This window comes from Diabrotica virgifera, chromosome 1 (genome assembly GCF_917563875.1).
Source record: "Diabrotica virgifera virgifera chromosome 1, PGI_DIABVI_V3a".
Taxonomy (NCBI): domain Eukaryota; kingdom Metazoa; phylum Arthropoda; class Insecta; order Coleoptera; family Chrysomelidae; genus Diabrotica; species Diabrotica virgifera.
The window spans coordinates 125,482,704-125,505,148 of NC_065443.1; the positions used below are offsets into that span (position 1 = coordinate 125,482,704).

A 22,445-nucleotide genomic window follows, 5' to 3' on the forward strand; every position below is an offset into this window, starting at 1 on the left:
TGCTATTTATCACCTGTCATTTGACATATTCTACATGCTCCACTCATGAAAACGCCCATTTGGTGATAAATAGCAGTCTGATTTTTGCATAATAGTCTAGTAAAATAAAATTACACCACATGTAAATCAAAATGTAAATTCGTACAGGTTGAAACAAATTTAATATCAAAGTTTAGGTGGGTACAAAAGATATTTTCAAAAAAGTATCCAAATCATACAAGGGGATCATTGTTTAAATAATTAAAAAGGGGTCATTTTTGCCAAAAAATTACTATTTTAACTGCTGAGGTAATTCACTTATTAATGAAGGTCTATGGGATTTTTTTCTGCAAAGTTGAAGGGTAAATCTTTCACATAAGACTTACTAAATTAAATGTGACCCCCTATTTATTTAAACAATTATACATGAAACTTAAAAAACAAATTTGCAAAAAATTATTTTTAGCGTTTTAAATAAGCACTATAAAATATCTTATTTTACAGAAGAAGTTGCGCTATGTTATCAGTCATAAGCGTAACCGGGGGGGGGGGTTTGGGGGTTGTAACCCCCCCCCTTTGGGATGTACTTTGAGCTCTATACGCTTAACACCATAGCCCTCAGAGACCTTACAGTAGTTGTAACCCCCCCCTTTCAGGTAGTTGTAACCCCCCTTAGGATCATCCTGGTTACGCCTATGTTATCAGTATTAATAAAAAAAAATTGGTCCAAAAATATTAAATATTTTTTGAGATATTGAATTTGTTTATTAAATGTTACTCTATCTTCAATTGCAAAAACGCGGTTGTTGCCAAAGAAATATTCACTTGTATTAAATCTTATTATTTTTATTTTTATGTATGTTTTCGATAAATGTATTGATAATTTCAAATTTTAATTAAACTTCAACCTAAAATGGCATTTGAAAATAATTCAAATTTGTTTATAATTTGTTTTTTTAATAACGTCGCGGGGATTAAATATTTTGAAATACCGTTTCGATAATTGGATTCCTAGTAATTTTTCACTAATTAACAATTTTTTTTGTCTTTTTTTCCTCTTCTTTTTTTTTCTTGCAGTTATATTACTACGGGCCCTTTTAGGGTTAAGTTTCATTAAGAATGTCGAATCTCTAAGTTGTAGATTCTAGACCTAAAAATATTAAGATTGGTCTAAAATCACTTAAATAAAATGTGGCTACTTACTCAGTTACAGGGAGTTTTATTTAAAAATTTAAATATTATTTTTACCAAGTACTTTCAAACTATTTGACGTATCCTTATCATACTTGGCAGAAAGTATGGGTACTATATAGTCTACTAAATTGTGATAAATAAAAGTTTCTAGCTACTACCAGAAGCGTACGACATGGGATAGTTTAAGAGATTTTAGTTAAATCTTAATATTTTTAGATCTAGAATCTACGACTCAGAGATTCGACATTCTTAATAAAATTTAACCCTAAAAGAATTAATACACATCCAAGAAAAAAAAAAGAAGAAAAAATAACAAAAAAAATTAGTATAGAATTCCCAGTAACCCAATTATCAAAACGGCATTTCAAAATACTTAATCCCCGCGACGTTATTGAAAAAACAAATTATAAACAAATTTGAATAATTTTCAAATGCCATTTTAGGGGGGAGTTTAATTGTAATTTAAATTTATCAATACATTTATCGAAAATATACATAAAAATAAAAATTATGAGATCTTAAGCAGGTGAATATTTCCTTGACAACAACCGCAGTTTTGCAATTGAAAATATAGTAACATTTAATAAACAAATTCAATATCTCAAAAAATATTAAATATTTTTTGACCAATTTTTTTTTTGCTTAATACTGGTAACATAGTGCAATTTAGTCTGTAAAATAAGATATTTTATAGTGCTTATTTAAAACGCTAAAAATAATTTTTTGCAAATTTGTTTTTAAATATTTATATACAATTATTTAAATAAATAGGAGGTCAAATTTTATTTAGTAAGTCTTATGTGAAATATTCACCCTTCAACTTTGCCGAAAAAAATCCCATAGACCTTCATTATAAGTGAATTACCTCAGCAGTTAAAAAAGTATTTTTTTTGCAAAAATGACCCATTTTTAATTATTTAAACAATGATCCCTTTGTATGATTTGGATACTTTCTTGAAAATATCTTTTGTACAGACCTAAACTTTGATATAAAATTTGTTTCAACCTGTACGAATTTACATTTTGACTATTTTTTATTTTATTAAGCTATAAGAGTTTAATCTCTGTTCGGAGAGTTTAAGTCTGTTCTGTCGGACAAAATACAAGTGCTGTTTTCGTGGTCTGACCGTTCCAAATTTTTAACCTGTTCCACAATTAAAACTTCCCCTGTTCCAGTGTTCCCATATATCAAAGTTTGTCCGACTAGACACCCTTAAGCTATTAACAAATTTTCAGCTTGCTATTAATCAACTTTTTTTTTTCATACGCGGGATCCAGACCTACGAGTAGTTCTTTCTTTTTATTTGTTATATTCTTTTTAATAATATGTACTAGCCAATTTACCTATACCACGTTACAGAAATAAATCACTACATTTTAGATTAAGGTTTTCAAAAATTGATTGAAATACGGAAATAAACCCTCATGTCAAGTATGAAGTCAAACTGATTGTTTAATAAGATTATTCATTTTTATAGCTTCATATTCGAAATTTTACTTTCCCGGCAAGATTTTTACATTTTACGATTGAATATTTGATTTGTCGACTTGATAACATCAGCAGTGAAATGACTACTCGCCAACAATCGGCACAAATTGCGAATATATCTTTTCAATTCGCGTGTACCAACTTTCCCATTAAACGTAGATATCTCTGTTCTTTTTTGTAGCTACTACTTTTCCTGACTGATTAAACACGCCAATAATTAGCGGACCGCCTAATTGCATTCTATCTAGTCGCATTTTCGTCTAATTAATTTTTAATCTGATTTTGATGCACTTTCGATGTTACGAAAAACGTACGCAATTCAAATACTAGAATTATATTCATTGGGAAATAGTTGGATGTAATTTCAATTCATTTCTCTTGTAATGATAGTTATATTAGTCGTATTAAGAAGCTATGAGTACGGTATCGTACACTGCTATCATAAAAATAACTTTCTCTTGAAGACGTATGTTTGCTCTAATTAAAAACAGAAGAAAATGCAGATTATATATTTTTTCATCTTTTCAAGATAATATAAAAATAAAAAAAAATTAAACTACTGGCTCCATTTGAAAAAAATTTACTAAATTAATTACTGATGTAACGATGAAACATTATTCAAAATGCCGAATACAGCACGGAATTCTGTTAGGCCATTTCATCGGTCGCTGTACGAGAATTACGCCGTAAGGAAAATAATTGTCCACAGATTCTACCAACGCTTGCTTCAATGCCTCCAGATTATGGACGTCTTTGTACTAGTGAATCAATAAATCGTAACGTTCGTCAGAGTGTAATGTGTAATGTAAATGAAATATATTTTTCTTTATTAATGGGAAGTAAGCTCAAGTGCCCATGTTTGCATAAATCGATAATCATAAAATGTGAATCGTAACCACTAAAATTATGAAAAACCACGGGAACAACAAATAATTTTTTATCAATTTCATGCTTGGTGCGCAAATCCACGTACTTGTCCGGTAAAATGGCCCTGATCTATAACGCGTTTTACACAAATATGACAAACAGTTGCTCCATTTGTATTAGGCTTTTCGATCATAGGTACAATAATTGTTTTTAATTTGGCCATTTTTGGCCATTTATTTTGTGAACCACTGACCATGCTCTCTGAAACTGACCATAATTTGTGGTCGAGAGGATTACAGTCTGGGCTAGCTATGGTGGAAGTCACATTCAGATGGCAGTGTACGGATATCAACTTACGTGCATAGAAATCGGCCCACTTAAAAATTTGGTCATTTTTGATGACTCGTATTTCCTAAACCTGTTGGCCGATTTATGCCATTTTTTTAATATGTTCTAGCCTGATTCTTTAAAAATATCGCTGTAATAATATTGTTGCTAAACAGGTAAATTTTTATTGTATACCGGGTGTACAAATCAAACTGTGTTTTTTTCTCAAAGTTGCCAACACCCTGTGGAATATTCTAGCACAGCGGTTCTCAATCTGTGGTACATGTACCACTGGTGGTACATCTTATTATTTACGGTGGTACACAAATCACAAAACAAAAAATTAAAATAGTAGTACTTAGTAAGTCTTGATAATACAATGTAAAAATATAGGTGGTACCAAAAATAGTAAAAGTAACTGCAGGTGGTACATGACTCAAAAAGTTTGAGAATCGCTGTTCTAGCATTTATAAAATACTGTAATTAAAACCCAACTATAGCCTCAGCTTTTCTTAACATTCTGTTTTTTGATTCATTCCCTTATGTTGGATAATAAAAAAGGTAGGTACTTTAACAACTAGCCTTGTTTTTCGGCAATACAGGGTGTTTTTAAATAAATATGGAAAACTATAAGGGGTAATTCTGAATGAAAAATAATGACCTTTTGTTTCATAAACATATGTCCGCGAGCGCTCCGTTTTCGAGATACATGGTGTTGAATTTTTTCTTACAAACTGACTATTTATTTATTGAATAGAAAACGACTGTTTGACTTGTACACACTTCTATATAAATCTAAACGGGAACTGGTGTATGTTTTCAAAAGACTGATAGTGTGTAAATTAATTTATTAAATCAGCTAAGTACTTTCAGCATATTAATGCCATCATCAGAGCTATCCTATAAAAAGACTAAGTTGAAAAATCTTATTCATAAAAAATTATAAAGTGAAACTTACGTCTTATAGGTGTAAAAACCTCAAAAGAAGAGAAAACTTCGAACAAACACATTCTATATTTTAAAAATTAACCCAGGGATATAACCACTGGTTAGGGTAAAAAACCCTTAAATGTTAAAAATCACATTTAATGTGTTTTTTTTTTATTTTTACAAAATGGCCACCATTCGTACAAAGAACAGCTGTTACTGACAATATTCAAAACGACAGCCTGCTGACGGAAACAATAGTTCCTAGCGACATCTGTGTTATTAAAATTATTTAAAATTTTTGAAAATGACTAAGTTGTCATATGTAGTTAACTAATTGGTATGACGTTAAAGTTAATATGAAAAACTAAAGTTAAATTTAAAATTAAATTAAATTAATTAAATTTAACTTTAGTTTTTCATATTAACTTTAACGTCATACCAATTAGTTAACTACATATGACAACTTAGTCATTTTCAAAAATTTTAAATAATTTTAATAACACAGATGTCGCTAGGAACTATTGTTTCCGTCAGCAGGCTGTCGTTTTGAATATTGTCAGTAACAGCTGTTCTTTGTACGAATGGTGGCCATTTTGTAAAAAAAAACACATTAAATGTGATTTTTAACATTTAAGGGTTTTTTACCCTAACCAGTGGTTATATCCCTGGGTTAATTTTTAAAATATAGAATGTGTTTGTTCGAAGTTTTCTCTTCTTTTGAGGTTTTTACACCTATAAGACGTAAGTTTCACTTTATAATTTTTTATGAATAAGATTTTTCAACTTAGTCTTTTTATAGGATAGCTCTGATGATGGCATTAATATGCTGAAAGTACTTAGCTGATTTAATAAATTAATTTACACACTATCAGTCTTTTGAAAACATACACCAGTTCCCGTTTAGATTTATTTATTTATTGCTTTAAAACCGGTTGAGATATGCAAATGAAATCTGGTGGGTTTTAAGACGTAGTTATTGCACATTTTTTGACATACAATTAAGATTTTTATATTGACCATTGGCGTGCATACGGGTAATATGATCGGTCATATTACCCGTATGTGCGCCAATGGTGAATATTAAATTCTTAATTTTGTGTCAAAAATCGGCAATAACTATCTCTTAAAACCTAACAAATTTAATTTGCATATCTCAACTGGTTTTAGAGCAATAAATAAATCGTAAGTTTGTAAGAAAAAATTCAACATCCCGTATCTCGAAACGAAACATTTGCGAACATACGTTTATAAAGCACACTGTCATGATTTTTTCATGCAGAATTACCCCTTAAAGTTATTTAGAAACACCGTGTATTGATGAATAACATTTCTAGTTGTTAAAGTACCTAACTTTTTTATTATTCAACATAAACGAATGAATCAAAAAACAGAATGTTAAGAAAACCTGAGGCTATAGTTGGGTTTGAATTTCAGTATTTTATAAATTCTAGAATATTCCACAGTGTGATGCGAACTTTAAGAAAAAAACACAGTTTGATTCGTACACCCGGTATACAATAAAAATCTACCTGTTTAGCAACAATATTATTATAGCAATATTGTTAAAAAATCAGGCTATAACGTATTAAAAAAATAACTTAAATCGGCCAACAGGTTTAGGAAATACGAGACATCAAAAATAACCAAATTTTTAAGTGGGCCGATTTCTATGCACGTAAGTTTAGTATAACAGTGTTGCCAATTATACTGCCATTGTAAATTTTGTTACTTTTTTAAAATAATCCGGGTTAAACTAAAAAAATTCACAAAAGTGCAGTATTTTTCCATTTTACATCCATAAATATTTCCCAAATTATAATTCTTTTATAGGAGTCGGCCCATAACGTACGATTAAGAACTTTGACAACATTGTGGTTATTTCTGCCATATAGAAAGCACAGGCGTATCTCTGTAATGCTGCCATCTGAATGTGACTTTCAGTATAGAAGGTAACATTAAATGGAGGACCCTAAAATAAAAATTGGGAAATAAAGTGGTTACATAAAATAGCCAAACATAACGAAGAATTTGGCGAAGATGTATGCTAATACCTATTTACAAAAGGGATGTTGACCAAAACATGATATACTCAAAGAACGAAATAGTTGGCAGTTATTTGTTGCATGAAATGTTACTTATTGCTTACTAAAATAATGGTATAATTGTAAAATTACAGAATTATACACGTACAATTATAGTATATTTATAGGATAATTTTACACACCACTAAAATTACTCCTCTTTCTCCTCAAATTTCGTAATAATCCACGAACTTCGAAATGAATCACTGACAACTATTTCGTTCTCTGACTATAGAGAGACATTGGCAGACACGTGATGAAACCGAAATATCCCATAAGCAGTTTCAAATATTGCATTGTTAAGCTTATTATATTTATTACTTACTGCACGTTGACATAGTAAACGTAAAATATTTCACTCACCTGTAACAAAGAAAAAACATGGTTAATACACAGAATGATACAATAATAATGCAAAAACAATAATAATACGAGACTCTACAATAGAGGACAAATACTCAGCCTCGTAGAATCAGCAAAAATTATGTATTTAAAGCTACTTTCGGTTCTAAGTCTAAGTTTAGGATAATTAGTTATTAGCTAACCTTCCGCCTTCCGCAACTGATTATCCAGGGTAAGGTTGAAGGAAAACGAGGTCCCGGTAGATGCCAGATTACATGGCTTAGAAATATCAGAAACTGGACCGGCCGCGAATTTACAAAACCTATACTATTTCAGTCATGGGGCGACTGAAATCGAGTAGGTTTTGTAAGCAGAATATTAGTTACATATCCTATGCTATTTCGGTCCAGAAATTAACTGTATCGGTGTAGGATTTGTAAGCGAAATTTTTTATTATTATTGAGCAAATGTCTATCTATACTGTTTCAGTCATGTAAGTAAAACTAATAAAATATTTACTAAGTGGATTTATTATTATATAATGAATAATATATATATTTGAATAATATTAAAAATTAAAAACAAATGAATAATTACTAATACACGAATATATACAGTATGTCCCTGTAAGTTGGAACCATATGGAAAACTTTTTTATTATTGATTTTACGAAAAAAAGAAACATATTCTTCATAAAAAGTTCTGCATGGTCTAAAACCGAAGATGCAATCATCTGATATTACTTTTGCATTATTACATCTGATATTACTACTAGTACGTTTTATTAATAGTATATGAGAAATCTCAAAAAATATGAATTTCTGTTAAGAGTAAAGTATCTTTAGAGAAAAAATTTCATTTTTTTTTCAATTAGAAGAATGTAGTTGCATATTAGAAAATTATTTTTAAGTCCAAACAAATTTTCGTAATAACAATTTTCAATCTTGTGAAATATATAAAGGTACTTTACTCTTGAGACAAATTCATATTTTTTGACATCCCTCGTATACTATTGAAAAAGCTTGATATCAGATGATTGCATCTTAGGTTTTAGACCATGCAGAACTTTTTATGAAAAATATATTTTTTTCTTCAAACGTCAAATAATGATGACATTACTTATCTAACTTGATCCTGTCAAAGTTTGATGTCTCCGCCGGCAGCAGTTTTTTTTTCCCATTTCTTTACGGCGGAGGGAAAAATGTTGTCATGGCAACAATATGAAACATGTCACAAAGCAACAATACAAATGTCATTAACAACAATTAAACATCATTTTTATTTATAGTAATATTAAAAGTACAATTAGTTAATGAGGCATTTTCAAAGTTGAAACCGTGCAAAAATGTTCCCGACTCTTGATACGCATTGGTAATTGTTGATGATACTGATGGTCGAGCACAACTTTCAGCAATCATTCCGACGACTTAATTATTTTAATTTCTAACATCTAGACGACTTTGATAGTTGTCACAGTTAATTTCGAGTAAAAATAGCGTATGAATTGTACTATTTATGGTTGAAAACTGCTACGTTTGAAGAAAAAATAGTATACTTTATTCGGCAAAGAAGCGACTTTTCTTGACTTGCCCTCACTTCGTTCGGCGCGTAATATCGGGCGCGTCAAGAAAAGTCATGCTTCTCCGCCTCATAAAGTAATATACTATTTTCGTAAAATCAATAATAAAAAAATTTTCCATATGGTTCCAACTTACAGAGATATACTGTATATATTCGTACATTAGTAATTACATATTCATTTGTTTTTAATTTTTAATATCCAAATGTACATATATTATTAATTTTAATTTTCAAAACATATCTAAATTTTATGATATAATAATAAATCCACTTAGTAAATATTTGATTAGTTTTACTTACATGACTGAAACAGTATAGTATAGACATTTGCTCAATAATAATAAAAAATTTCGCTTACAAATCCTACACCGATACAGTTAATTTCTGGACCGAAATAGTATAGGATATGTAACTAATATTCTGCATACAAAACCTACTCGAATTCAGTCGCCCCCATGACTGAAATAGTATAGGTTTTGTAAATTCGCGGACCGGCCTTGATTAAACATCTATGCTTCGAACCGTATTGGACAGAGACAGATTTGCCAGTGTAGTCGCTAACCTTCACAAAAGGAGACATCACCACAAGAAGTTATTAGCTGATAATAGTAGAGTGTACATCGACATCGTTTTTTGTTTACGACGTTTGACCTAACCTAGGTCATAATGTAATTCTTGAGTTAGCAATACAGAACGCAGAAGTGACATCTATATATTTATATATTTTTATAAAAGTGCAACATGGAGAATCAGTTGGCTTGGGAGTGCGGGAGCTCTAACCCACACATGCCACATTTCATGCAATGCTTGTGACGATAATATAATTTTATCATCTAGAGTACGCCTATGGAAAACGTGTTTTTATACTATCTCTGACAGTATCAAAGACGGAAATCCACTTGATTTATTCTCTGTGCTGAACGGAGAATAATCAACCAAGTATAATAGGTGAGTTAAACGTATCCCGACCATATTCCGAAACCCTCCAAACCCCGTCGTCTTGGTGAGCTGAGCGAATACGACGAAACACAACCCCATCCTTAGCTACGCGAGCTGAACCTAGAATCTTACAAGTCTTACTCTGAGTTGAGCGAGATTTCCTCTCCTTATATATCCATTTCGTATTAATAAATAAATGCTATTCCTAATCCACTCGATCATCGTTTAGTATCATTAATTCGTGTATCAAATATCGTCACATCGACCCGAGATTTACGAAAGTCCCTTATGTAGATTATGTAGAATACCACGTAAACATGCAATGTAAAAAAACCCGCAAGCATCATAATGTAGTACAGAGCAAACTGCTATTTTGGGGCGTTTGTAGAGTTAGAGGAACAGAGTATATCGAACGGGACCTTAACTAAACATGTCTAAATATACAATAAACTGTTTTATAGCATTAATCCTGCTATTTCACGACCAAATTTCAAGTATATTATTTTATCCCATATCAACCAACTATGCAAATACCTCCCAATTTATATACAAGAAAAATATGTGCACATATTATTCCACCATATTTTTTAAAGCAAAACGTTCAGTTTAAATATTTATCCGAGCATTAAATAAACGATGACAAAACCACCGAGTGTTGTTATCATAAAGAAACGGTTAGTTAATCGCATATGGTGTTGTGCTGGAAAAATTTTTTGTGTAGCATATGGCAAAGATTATAAAAACATGGCATTACTGGAGTGTATTTTTGGCGTATTAATGGTCGGGGCGATAAAGTTGGTATAACTGAATTATTAATCACGGCGAAATTGTCGAATGTCGATGTCGAATGAGTACAGGAAGTGTTGAAAATCGTGAAGATTGATCTACAGGAGGGAAAAAGATAGAAATGTATGTTGCTGTTAGTATTGATGCTAATTTTTTTTCATGTCAAATTTTAACATAATCTACTACAAGTATTAATGTCTCTGTGTAATGTGTAATCTGACAAGTAGTGTGTCTCGTTCTAGATTCTAGGTATATTACTGCATTTCAACAGTCTGAACAATACAACTATTTATTTTAGCAAAATAAATAAAATGAAAAAAAATGCCTACAAGATCGAGGTCAAGTAAATCAAATGTCAAATTGGTTGCCATACAGGACCAACTACTAAACATTTACAGGTGAACTGTTACAGACGGCCTAATTCATCCGATCCTCCTAATTTTGACGATTAAGACGATTTTGAATTAGAACAGAAGTGGAAGATCAAGTGAATAGAGCAAACAGAGCCGCAGGTTGCCTGAATGACACAATATGAAGAAATGAAAATATCGGAAAAGAAATGAAAGACAGAATTTAGAAAACAGTCAACAGCAAAAATATTGTTCGAAACAGCGGAGATGAAAACCCTTCGAAAAATCGATGGTAATACTCTATGGGACAGAGTTATAAGTACAGATATACGACGGAAATGCAAGGCGGATAACATTAATAACTGGAAAAGAAACAGAAGAATAGAATGGAATGACCGCATAAGCCGAATAACAACAAATAGAGTAGTAAGGACAGCGAGAGACGGTTCCCCAATAGGAAGACGATCAGTGGAAAGACCACGAAAACGATGGAACGACAACTTACTAGAGACACATTGAAAAGACAGACCGAGTCATGTCTATACCAAAATAAGAAGAAGAAGATTTTGAATTAGTTCTTCAGTCATTTATAAAATAGTTTCGAGTAATTTTGAATGTCGTATTTTCGAATGTACATTTTTCGCTGGATTTTTGACTTATAAAATTATTTGTAAATAGATAATTATATGTATATATATGTATAATATAAATTAGACATTGTAGTGTTTTTAATAAATTATAATTAAATATTAAGTGTTTATTATTAATGAACGTGTTTGTAAATAAAAGAATAAAAATGAAGTGTTTTTATTTAAAAAAATAATTTAATAAAAAATAATAAATAAAGTCAATTCGTGTAACAGAACAATTTCTTAATTTATATATATTTTTTTGAAAACAATTTCCGGATTGGAAATCTAAACGTCAAAACAAGTGTAAAATGTAATTCTCATCGTAATCAATTGTGGCTTACTCCCATATAAACCAATATTTAACGAGTTAATTGGGGTTATTTAGATGCAATACATGGGTAAATTACCAATTCTGTTTCTCTGTATCATAATTCTGTTGATTTTAGAATAGTAACAGTAAATCTTAATTAGGTAACTGATTAGCAATGTTTAATATCCTAATAGTATAGTTTTGCATTTGATTGGAGATATTCATCGTATTCGTACTTAAACTGATTTAGTTCACATTTTCATACATTAAATTTAGATATCCAGAATTGATTTTGGTTATATGTTAATATATTGATTCAGTTTAAATAAATGATAGACAATGGAGCTGACACAATACGCTTGACTAATAGAGATGAAATAACCAGATAAATGGAGAAGTCATAGCCAGAAATACTTCTTCCTTCTTGTATGTAGGCTTTAAAGCCTGTTTCTTCTTCAATATTAGGCTCCTAAATTGTTTAAATTATCGCACCATCTGTTCCTTGGTCTGCCAAGATAGTTAAGAACCAGAAAACAAAGAAAAGGAGGAGCGATCCCTGTCAAAATGGATCAGAAGATCTCATATTACTGGGCAGGAGTGATAGAGTGAAAGTGAATTATTTTATATTAGTTTTACTCCTAACTGAGCATAGTAACCAAGTTTTCGTTGGAATTTGGCCATGATGAATAGACAGGTGGTAAGGGGCAACTTTTAGACCTCCCCGTTGTCTTCTTTCGTTCATCATTCATTTGGTTTGCAAATAATAGAAACCACAAATAGGCGAAATCAGAAACTGGGTCCCAATAGAGGTTTTATTTCTCCGGAAATAAAACAACAAATCAAATTGTAAACTAATAAACCTTTAAAAATCATGAATAAATAAATAATTATGAATAAAGATAATAATTATGAATAATTATGAATAATTATGATAATAATTATGAATAATTATGAATAAATACACGAGATAACAAAAAATAGAAAAAATAAACAAAGCTGAGTTTGCAAATTATCAGAATATATTGTATAGATGTACAAATATACTACATCACCATAAAAGTATGGAAATACAACACGAGAAATTCAAATTCGAAATATTGGAAATATATTTTTGACTGTTTTGATATAAATAAAGGAAAAAGGTTACTTTTGTAGTTTTTATCTTAAAAAAATTTATTGGCGTCATCGTAAATACATAAATATAAAGATTAGGTAAAAGTTACAGAACAATAAAAACATCTAACCTACAAAATTATAGACGAGCTTAAATAGATATATGTTTACTGACAAAAGTCACTGATAATTCAATATTTACTTACATCCTCTGGCTTAACTTTACAAATATATACTTATTTGAAATTGTTCATAGATGATGCAATGTTAAAAATGGAATTGGACTTGAATTTTTAAAGATACAAACAAAATACAACTTTCTCCTTGAAATATAAGCCGTCTAAATAAATTCCAATGGACTGATGGAAGTATCATTCCTGTTGCTAATTTCAAATCCAACAAGTGTTATTCATATTAAGTTAATGTAACCTTCTGGCTAATGTATAGTCCTAGTGTTAAGGTACGTATACATATGCGCGCCGAGCGGAGCGCATATGTATACATACCTTTAGGATTTTTACGTCGCGCAAGCACCAAGCACCTAGAACATGACTTAACGACCACTTACGTAGCCGGAACCGACGGCTTTACGTGCCCCCCGAAGAACGGTGGCGACTCAGTTAAATTAGAATTGTGAAAATTGTGAAAATACAGCCATCGAGCTACGGCCGCCAGTCTCTGGATACTATAGCGCTCCAGTGCAAAACTACACACACGAGTACAGCAACTCTTATTAAACCATGTTTGATAGCATTTGGTAGCAGCTTACTAGGAGAACACACACACCGAAGCTGTATGTGGTTCCAGCTGTTCAATAACCCAACAACACAACTTTCCCTGTTGGTTTTTTTGTTTTGTATCTATTCTTTCCTGTGTTTCTCACCAGAGGCGTACTGAGCATGGTTCAGTACAGGGGCCCGCTCTAAAGCGCTTTTTCCTTCTTTTGTTTCTAATTTGATGGGGACATTTTGAACTACTATCCGTTGCAAGATAATTCGGATGGAACTCCGACAAAATATGTACAAAAAGTACATATTTTGTCGGAATTCTATCCGAATTATCTTGCAACTGATAGTACACAAGTACACACTACGAAATGTAACTGCTTAATAAATTTTAATTTTTGTGTACGTACTTATTAATAAAAACGAAGAATAACTATTCATCAAAAAATTTGAAATCAAAATTTATTAAGAAACACAGGGAACGATTTTGTAAGGTTCCTTGCTCGTTTTACCTGCTTGCCAAAGTCCTTGTTTAAAGACTAACCGTCGGTGCCTACCTACACGTGCTAGCTCAAACTGTAATTTTTTATATTAGCACCATCCATGAATAAGTTGTAGGTAAATTACAAAGTTGCAGAAATTCGGAAACTGAGATATTCAATGCAAGTTTTATACGGTGGGTCATAAAAATAATCCCAATACAATAGGCTAGATGCTCGATACTCGTGTTATACAATGTGAGTATTTATTGAGCGGGTGGGTCCGCATCCCAACTGGAACCAGGGCCTGCTGTTCTATCGGTACGCCACTGTTTCTCACCTATTTGAACGACCTCGCCCATAATCTATCGGGACTGAGCAACGGTGCCTTCGAGTCTAGTTTGTACCGATGTTTTAAGTTTACTACAACAATACCGTAGATTCTATTAATCTGGATGTTGATAAATGGTACTCGAATCATGGAGGTTCTACTGTAATTCTTTTAATTAATATGTATACATAAAGCGAAGATTATTAACAAGGATACATCTTGTATAATAAATTCTGAAGACTTATGCCAATACGAAGAGACTATAAGCAATGTTAAGTTCATACAAAAGTTCAACGGCACTCCCTGAGAAATGTTGATGTAATTCTTGGATTGCCGTTCGAAAGCCGGTTTTTGATGAATTCTCTTTAAAAACAAACGTTTCCCGCATTTAAAAAACACCAATGGTTCAACAAAATAGCAGAAAAGAGAATTATACGAGAAAGCTTTATATCAATTATTTGAAATACCTACATATGATAAATGTCCGTGATTGAATAATTTGTCTGATGATATTGTCAAGTTGATTGAACCGGCGGGCGGCTGTTCAAATAGTAGTATTTCTGATTTATTATCACAGTTTATTTTTTACAAATACTTATTTGTTCTGTTATGTTTACTATATTTTGTTGTTTTTCTATCTTGTGCTTTATCAATCTCTCGTATTGTGTCTCTTGTCATGTCTTTTTCTGGCCGATAAAATTATCTGGCTTATCTAAAATATCAGATTCAATCCAATGCAAAATTATCGTTCACTTTGCCTTCTACACAGTATCTACACATTGTACTAAATTTTAGACGTTTTTGACCAACTCAATGTAAAGTCTTGTCATTTGTTTATTTCTTCCGAAATTCTATACAGATTTCTCACATTTACTATACAAATTGATTTACTAATTGAGGTCTTTCATTTAATTAACACTTTGAGTGTTAAATTATTTTTTGATTATTTTACTATGTATTTTCTTCAAATCAAATTAACAAATTATGCCTAGTTTACAATTTGTCTTTACATAATTTAACATGTTTATAAATGAGATGAAGAATTTCCATATCATTTGCAAATATTGAAGTATTAAGGTTTATTGGGAAACAACATTTTAAATTTTTTAATTCCTGATAAAGGTCGTTTATGCTATTTATCTGTAAATGACATTCTATTTTACTATGTACATAAGCATAGTATACTAGATATTTTTATTACATGCGTACAAAACACATCCTATAACTGTATTACTTCTACGGCATATTTTATGTGTACTTATAGGTATGTACACATTAAAATTCACGACGAAAAATCTGAAGATGCTTTCACATCGATCTAACATTATATTTTCTAGATGAAGTCTCTTTTGGCTTATATGTCTTATTGCGGATTATTTTAGAACACAATTTTCTTTGTCTCGTAATAATATAAATTCGATACAATGTGACTTGGTTGACAAAAACAGCCAGCTTTTTTATTATACGAATAATTCGCAGCCGACTCGGCGCTGGCTGCCTGACTCGGAAATCCGCGTGCACTATGGACGCGTCCTAAAGGTGCATACTGACTAGGTGATTTTCTTCCGAACGAATCGAACGAGCCAAGCGCGCACAAACAAGTAAATGCTCAGGTTATTCGAAGTGTTCGTTGTATTCGCCGCGTTCCCATGTTCTGCTCATTTTATTTTAATGTTCGTCCGACTATGATAGCAGAGAATCTTAAGTACGCTCGTACCCACTGAGCATCAACGAATAAATGCTCGCTTTTGATCTTTCAACGGTTGCTGATACTCCTCCGAAAATGATCGGGTCGTTATACGTGTGGCAACACGCTTCAATTATTATTTTACTATTTTTTTTTAATTGCTAATTTTAAATATTAACTTTCCTTTCTAAACGAAATAATATGGGTCATTTAAAATTCACATGTGTTTCGCTCCTAATATACAAAACCAGAATGTATAAAATTAATTACTTTTTCATGGAAAACAAAAATTCCATAATAGATTACGGTACCAGATTAGCCACCCTCTTTATGTCAACTTCTTAAAAACCACAGAAATGTTTTCAGTTTTTAAAACGCCAGATCTAATAAATTGTCGCCTGTCTGGCCATATGGTAGAACCACATAATGACAGATTAGTCTTTGTGGTTTAATTGAGTCAATACACAGCCTCCAGCCGGTTCACACAACCCAGCAGGCGTCGATCGGTCATAAACCCTCGCTGGGCAAAAGAATAACAAACCCTTACGAGATTTAAACAAAGCACGCATTTTTACCAAAAATAAATAAATATATTATTGACACTTGTTTGCGTTTTATTAATATTATTTTATTTATGTGTTTCCGTGAACACCACGGAACATACGTACTGACTAGAACAGCTTAATAATTGAAAGTCTCTAGAGCATTTTCTGGTTATCGGAGTCACGACTTCTGGAAAAGCATTATTTGATAGCGGGGCATGTATTATGGTGACAGCAAATAATCGTATGTGTGACTCCAAAAAACAATTATTTTTTATGAAATGAGTGTTGACAACGATCCAAGTAAACTGTTTAACCAGGTACGAAAACACCAAACGGGTGGCGACGCTTAGGAAATATTCCAACAATGCGTCACAGTTTAACCACCTGAATCGTTTCTGTACTCTAATACAGAGTATAGTGTAAAACAAAATGAAAATAAACGGTTTCGTTTTGATTCAAATCGGGTCTCTTGACATCCCCTGACACGTTTTTCTGCGTTTACCCGTTATCAAAGAGGCTTTTCAAGAAGACCGATCTGAATCAAAACGCCCTACTGCTCGCTATAAAGAATGAAATATTTATACCGGAGTATGGTTAGAACGACCTCTAACGGGCACCGATGAAATAATCATATGGGTGGTCGTTTGCCAAAAGCTGATAATATGTCCATTTTTGCTACTTTTTAGGAGAGCAATTCCTCGTTCAATTTACGATAAAAATCTATGCTTATTTTTCATATGATGCGCCGTTTTTATGCAAAAAATAAAACATCTTAACGCTTACAAAGTATCTGAAATAAGTTTATAATACGCACATGGAAACTACTTCGAAAACTTTGTAAGCATTAAGATGTATTATTTTTTTGTATAAAAACGGCCCCATATATGAAAAAAGGTAAGATATATTTTTTGTCACAAATTATACGACCAATTCAAAAATGATTTTTAATTTGACATATCCCAGTGGCGTACTATTTTGTTATTAAAAAGAAATTCAGACCAATACCCATACGCGCACCCATACGCGCGCCAATTATGAATATAAAATTCTGCCACCAATGGAGGTCATTTTGAACATATGTTGTAGCTTTGCGCCTAGTTGAAATCTTATTAGTGTTACTTTCTGTTATTTTTGTATTATTGATTTAGATAGTTCTTGGTAATTTATTAATGAAATGAAAAATACGCGCTAAGATATTTATCTATTTGCATAAAAACGGTGGATCATATGAAAATAAGACAAGAGAGGTTTTTTTATTATGAATTAACCAGGGAATTGAAAAATAATTTTTAATTTGGAATCTTTCAGTGGCGTAATATTTTTTTCTTTAAAAACATTCAGACCATTACCCGTATGCGCGCCAATGATGAATACAAAATTCTTATTTGTATGTCAAAAAATGCGCAACTACTTCTTAAAACTTACCATAGGTACTTCATTTTCATAGCCCAACCGGTGTTAGCCGTAATCTTAGAAACGAAGCATTTGCGTACATATGTTTATAGAGCAAAATGTACTTATTTTTTATGTTGAATTACACCTTAAAGTTTGTCATACTTATTTAGAAACACCCTGTATATTTTAATGTAAGCTTCTTAAATAAAAAAATATTGCCAACATAATATAGTTAAAAAATTTTAAAACAAAATATTTATACAAAATAAAAGAAATACTGCTCAGAAACAAACAAGATAAGTTCAAGAAATATAGAAAAAACGTCTGTCAAAATATGATAAATCCATTTCGAGTATACATATTTATTCTGCTTTTGGCATGCGCAATACTTTATGACTTACAACTGACAAGGGTACATATTTCACAGTACACTGGACATATCTACTTTGGCAGATGGAGCATATTATAATCACACACTATCAATTGACATAAAAAAGTCCAATTCACAAAAAGTGGACATATCAGATTTTGGCAAACGGCCACAAAATCATGAATATTATCAAATGATAACGATTCAGATGGTTAAACCAAGACGCATTGTTGGAATATTTTCCTAACCGTGGCGCGTTTGGTATTCTCGTACCTGGGTAAACAGTTTACACTTAGACCGTTGTCGACACTCATTTTATCGTTCCCCGTTAGAGGTCGTTCTAACCATTCTTCTTCAGGTGTCATCTCCGCTACAGAGGTTGGCAATCATCATAGCTATTTTAATTTTTGAGGCAGTAGCTCTAAATAGTTGTTTTGAGCTGCACCAAACCATTCTCGCAGGTTCTTCAGCCATGAAATTCGTCTTCTTCCGATGCTTCTTCTGCCATCTATCTTTCCTTGCATTATGAATCGCAGGATGCCATACTTCTCGCCCCGCATCACATGTCCGAGATACTGTAGTTGTTGTAACCATACTCCGTTATAAATATTTCATTATTTCCGATATAAATATTTCATTATTTATACCGAGAAGTCGGGCGTTTTGATTCACATCGGTTTTCTTGCAAAGACTCTTTGATAACTGGTAAACCTAGAAACACATGCCAGGGGATGGCAAGACACCCGAGTTGAATAAAAAAGAAACCGTTTATTTTCATTTTAATTATTTGTTAACCAATGTTACAAATGAAATCCGTTTTACTCTTTTTAAAAGTATCAAAGTTACCTTTGTGTATCGATTATAATTTTACATAATTCACAAGTTGAATAGTATAGAACAAACCCTTCCAATTTGAAAATCAGGTTTAACCTTTTTGTATTTTTGTGTCTGTCTGTAAAAATTGACACCCCCGTTTTTACTTCATCGAACCAACCGAGAGGGAGTATTTGCTTTTGTTTTCGCCATTCCGAATAACAAAAAGGTACAAAATCCCGGGGTAATAGCTGCCTGTCAATACAATATTGGAGTCGGTTCGAAAGACAATGGGGATAAAAAAGGAGATATCGCGCCAGTCAGACTCCATAAATTCGTTAAAGGAGAACTTTCGCGTTTCTGCTGACAAATTCATCGTTCTTCTTTTTTATCGTGACGTTGCACTATGTTGTAAATTTTCAGAGTGTATTTAAGTGTCGAAGAATTGCGATAAAGTCACTAGGGTTTGTCTGGAAGATTCTTTTTTCTTTGTTCTATTATTTATTACATTATTCAAAGCGTTTGTTATCTAAAAGGGACCTCCACGACTTATAAACCGCAATAGAAGACTAGCAAATAAATAGCGGGATTAATATTAAAATCAAAAGAAGTTGGAATTAAAAAGCAAGGCTTCAAATGGAAATTTAGTAGACTAACGTAAAGAAATATGAAAATATAGCACAATTCACTGAAACAACTAGGAATTACATCCAAAAGAAGAACTGTTGACCATTTATAAAAGAAAGTGATCTATCTGCACATATTATCATTTTTGATAACTCTGAAAATATCAATTAAAAATGATAATGACAACAACTAGTATTAGTCCAAGAGGCAGCGCTGAAAAATCTCTTTAAATTTACTAAAGCTAGATTTTTCACAGTTGATTACTGTGATTGTGTAGAGAAACATACTGCGGTCGGTCAAGCGTAACGTAGAACAGGGGTTACTGAGAGGGTATCAAAGTTGCTTTCCTACGAAGGTAATTAAATCTATTTACTAAGGCTGAAAATCAGTACACACATTCTAAATTAAATATAAATAAAAGTTATTATAGTCGGTCAGCTGTATGACGGGACAGAGCCGGTCGGTCGGCCCCAATGAATGTACAGGTTTATTCACTATATTTTGACCCTCTTGTAAACTGCTTTATTTACAGAATTAGAAAAAAATGTAAAATACAAAAGTTATTCGTCCTTTAAATTATGATTTTTTGACATAATATATCGTACTAGTGACGTCAGCCATTTGGGCGTGATGACGTAATCAACTATTTTTTTAAATGGGAATAGGGGTCGAGTGCTAGCTCATTTGAAAAGTTATTAAATTAACTATTCAGTAATATAAACATTAACATAATTAATTATACAGGGTGTCCAAAAAACATTTAATTAAATTAATTGTTTAATTAATAATTCAAAAAAATTTTTTGGACAACCTGTATAAATAATGATCTTAATGTTTATAGTACTGTATAGAGAATTGAATAACCTTTTAAATGAGCTAGCACACGACCCCTATTCTCATTTAAAAAAATAGTCGATTACGTCATCACGCCCAGATGGATGACGTCACTAGTACAATATATATGTCAAAAAATCATAATTAAAAAATCGAATTACTTGTATTTCACATTTTTTTCTAATTCTGTAAATAAAGCAGTTTACAAGGGTGTCAAAATATAGTGAATAACCCTGTACATTCATTGGGGCCGACCGACCGGCTCTGTCCCGTCATACAGCTGACCGACTATAATAACTTTTATTTATATTCAATTTAGAATGTGTGTACTGATTCTCAGCCTTAGTAAATGGATTTATGCCCGGTTGCACCAACAGATCTTAAGCTTAAGTCGAGAATATCATAAGAATTAATATAATATAATTATAATATATAACAATAAGAATACCATAATATAATAATAGATATAATTGATAATAAGGTAAGAATCTAAAATTATGATGCAACGTAAGTGACACTCAAGGAGGCCCTATCTATAAGTAGAGCTTAGCTAAGCTGGAGCTTAAGATCTGTTGGTGCAACCGGGCATAAATTATCTTCGTAGGAAAGCAACTTTTATACCCTCTCAGTAAACACTGTTCTACGTTTCGCTTGACCGACCGCAGGATGTTTTCCTGCACAATCACAGTAATCAACTGTGAAAAATTTAGCTTGCTTTAGTAAATTCAAAGAGATTTTTCAGCGCTGCCTCTCCGTCTATATATCCTAGTATTGATAGACCGTTGATTTCGAGAAAACATTCGACTATTTGAAACAAGCCACAGACCAGATCATCAAAGAAAATAGTGTAAATACCATTGATCGATTCATTCATCGACTATTGATTTCATCTGTCAGGCGTTGTTTTATGAATGGGTTCCTTAGTTAACTAGTATAGATTTGTGCATCTGTTGGTATTCCTTTAATTATTTTTATTATGAGCCTAATTTTGGTCACTACTAGGTTGTGGTACACAAACCATAATGCAGGGAAAAATACAGGGAAAACGATGTATTGGAAGAAGACGCATCTCCTGGCTCAACAATCTGAGAAAGTGGTATAATTGCTGTTCCGTCGACTTGTTCAGAGCTGTAATCTCAAAAATGAAAATAGATGTGATGATTACCAACCTCCTTAGAGGAGACGGTACCTAAAGAAGAAGAAGAAGAAGAAGAAGAAGAAGGGTTGTGATCTGATCCTTTATCGGCACAAGTTTTGCTGATATAATTGCATTTCTGTATCTTTGTATAATTAATACATCGTCGCTAATTTGCAAAAAGGTGCCAAGTGACATTTTATTCAAAAGAGGGGTTATGTGGAAAAATCATAGGTACGAAGGTTCTACCTATTCTGTAAAAAGGGGTCATGTGTATTAGTACTTATTGTTGTTGAGATAATAATTTTCTGTCTGGTGCCAAGAAGTCTGGAGTCTCATAATTTCCTGGTGCCAAGTAACATTTTTTTTAAACTGGTTGTGTAAAAAAGGAGCTAAGTTCCACTTAGTAAAAATATAAAAATGTTACTTGGCCCCTTTTTGCAAATCAGCGACAACATGGTCTATTTGGTTTCTTACAATTCTCTCTTCTTGATTTGCTGCTGACTTCCACGTGTACTTTGCGTTAAATTTCCCATTATTGTAACACCCTGCGTATTAATGGATTTAGAGAGACTAAAAAGAGA

At 32.0% G+C, this 22,445-nt stretch overlaps 1 protein-coding gene and 2 long non-coding RNA genes across 4 annotated transcripts in view; 1 reads left to right on the forward strand and 2 right to left on the reverse strand.

Annotated features, from left to right (window-relative positions):
* The window catches only part of LOC114338763 (maternal protein pumilio), a 562,968-nt gene that overhangs the window by 463,881 nt on the left and 76,642 nt on the right, over positions 1–22,445 (reverse strand). The window lies entirely within an intron of this gene.
* Positions 4,690–5,161, reverse strand: LOC126880363 (uncharacterized). The gene is made up of 2 exons (XR_007696579.1): positions 4,815–5,161; positions 4,690–4,756 (listed from the first exon to the last, which is right to left on the reverse strand). It is a non-coding gene; the product is annotated as an uncharacterized LOC126880363 (long non-coding RNA).
* Positions 5,189–5,652, forward strand: LOC126880360 (uncharacterized). The gene is made up of 2 exons (XR_007696577.1): positions 5,189–5,527; positions 5,586–5,652. It is a non-coding gene; the product is annotated as an uncharacterized LOC126880360 (long non-coding RNA).